Source organism: Dreissena polymorpha, chromosome 6 (genome assembly GCF_020536995.1).
Source record: "Dreissena polymorpha isolate Duluth1 chromosome 6, UMN_Dpol_1.0, whole genome shotgun sequence".
In the NCBI taxonomy this organism is placed as follows: Eukaryota; Metazoa; Mollusca; class Bivalvia; order Myida; family Dreissenidae; genus Dreissena; species Dreissena polymorpha.
This window is the reverse complement of record NC_068360.1, coordinates 57,935,555-57,938,394: the sequence shown is the minus strand read 5'-3', so window position 1 is coordinate 57,938,394 and position 2,840 is coordinate 57,935,555.

Here is a 2,840-nt window from a genome sequence, read left to right as displayed (position 1 = left end):
CCGCATGACGCGTCTCAAAACCATTTCCAAAAACAAAATCAAAATATGTCTAGTTTCTTTATTTCATTGGTATAATGCATTTCTGTATATGTCATACCCTAAGATACACATTCATGTACTATTTGTTTTAAAATACTTATATCTTGAGAGTGGTTCTATCTGGGGATGAGATTGTTACTTAAATTGTTGGAACTGATTAGGTTACATGATACACAACAATGTTCGGTCTACGCTTGTTTTGCATTAAATGTACACGAATTTGTTTCTTATATCAATAATTTGTTAATACACAATGTAGACAGTTATAATTAAATATCATTGGCAGTTAAACAATATTAATATATATATGTTTAAAAAAATGTAAATAATATGCAAATAAGTCTATCAAATTTTATCAAAGAAAAACGTTGCCTATCAGCCTTTTTGTTACAGAAGATCCCCATCAGCATGTGCAAACAATTGTAGAAGTGGGACGGCAGATTAATGGGATTTTTCTTTAGCAATAGGCGAAAAGGTTGAATAATTACATGTATCGTTTACTGATAAATTGTCAAATATTTTCGTAAAATGGATGAATGACAATATGAATGTAAACTGTATTGTGAATTATCTGCAAGAATAATTTGACCAAAGGTTTCTTGGAACACAACAAACAAAAATACAAACATCGACGTTGACAACAAATAATTCCATCATATCATCCCTGAATGTCCACTAGAGGCGTGCATATTGCTTTTGAATTTCAATTCATTCATTCAAGTTAACCCATTTATGCCTAGCGTCTAAACAAAAGGCCTTGGCAAACAGTGTAGACCCAGATGAGACGCCGCATGATGCGGCGTCTCATCTGGGTCTACGCTGTTTGCTTAAAGGAATTTCTGAAAGAAATATTCTAAATATAGAAATACATATACTAGACATCCCTTATTTTGAAAATAAATTGATCCGATTTAGAAGGATGGGAGAGTCTACTAGGCATAAATGGGTTAAATATAAATCATTTATGGCAGCACACGCAAAAAACAAACGAGCGGATTATGCATTACGAAAATACATCGACATGAGCAGTGAAGTGCAGACGGTAGCAACTGTTGCAATAGTTACGGTTGCCGAGGAACAAGTCGTATCCTTGATTTTGTTCTTAGAAAACACGTTAATGGCGTCGATAAAGTAGTCCATGTCACCAGGCGGACACGTGCTCATGTAGATCTCGATGCACCTCCGCATGCTGAAATAGTGCCAGAGTTGGCATTTTAGCGAAGTTTGAAAGACATTGTTAACAGCTTTAAAAAAAAATATGGATTAATTGTTTAACGACTTTGTTAAAAAGCACTGAACAGTGTTTAAAAGGCTTACAGGTAATTGACTTTACTATACTGAAATCGATTTACTTAAAAAACGAAGACAAATATAACCGAAAGGCGAGTTACCGATGTCTGTATATTGGTTAAGTGACAATGAGGGATTTATAATCGCACATTAACCTAGGGTAAAGTCCGACACATGCATTTTAACGAATGTGTTGCAAATCGTGACTGTAAAACATGTACATTTTAGTCTTCCCAGTGGTTACATTTATTGTCAATCTTATCTCGTTGAAATGGCGATTGGCACACGTTTGCAGACTGGGACTCGTTTATCACATACACAGCTCCAGAAACAATAGCTTTTTAGTGATATTTGCCACTAACATATAACAAGTAAAATGCGTAGAATTGATATCCCCAGCAATAACTAAAAATTGTGTGACGGACGGACTGACAGACGGAAGGACGGACTGACAACGCCAAAACTATATCCCTCCGCTTATGGCCGGGGATAAAAGTCGGTCCGATGCCATTTTTTTGCGTTTAATTATGCGGCTTCTATACCAGCAACAGCTGGCTGTGGATAAATCAAGTTAGCATGTTGCTATCAAACACACATATCAATTAAAATGTTGGTCTTTAAAACCGGAATAATTGTCAATGAAATGGACGCCAGTTTTCTTTCGCTAGTTCTGGCGCATTTTAAAAATGCACTTTCCCATTTTTTGATTTATGAGTGGATAATGAAATCGGTCTCAATAAATAATGCGTTAGCATCAGAAAAAATATAGCTGATCAAACAACAAACCACAGCAAGATGCAATCATACACTCCACAGACAATAATAGGAATAAGACAGTGTTGTGGAAAATATTTTTGTTGTCGTATTACTTTTTCAAGTTTTGTCAGAACGCATGGAAAGATATTCATTTAATTTCAAATTACAAACCGAAATTCCCAATTTGAAATGAGTTCGTAATGATAATTTACACACATCCGCGAAGAATATGGACTCATTTGATGTAAACTGTGCAAGTGTAAAGAACGGGATTTGTATGTGTATCATAGAAATCATTGTTCAATGCTATATAGATAAACTGAATTCGATCACACACGTACACATAGACATGAACAATAAGAATCGGCTGAGAAGTGTGGTGCCCTTGAGATCAGATATCGCATACATAAACAATTTAAAATCTGACATCAAAACGCATATCCTTCCATGAAAGACTGTGAAAGTTTTTTTAAACCCGGATAGTATTCACTTACCCGCATTTCCGTTCCTCCTCGTCTTTGAAATTCTGGGCGAGGTCGGTGCACCCCGCCAGTGAATGCCAGCGCACCCTCTTCTCCGTGCACCTGTGGTTATCTGAAAGACGCGACATGCATGTGAGGTTGTGATCGGTATGTCGTGAACAAAATACTGATGATATCAAAGGATATGATACGGTGTGGCACGTTGTGGTCCGGTATTGTACGGTATGGTTTTGTTAGGTGTGACCCGGAATGGTACGGTAGAGTTAAACAATT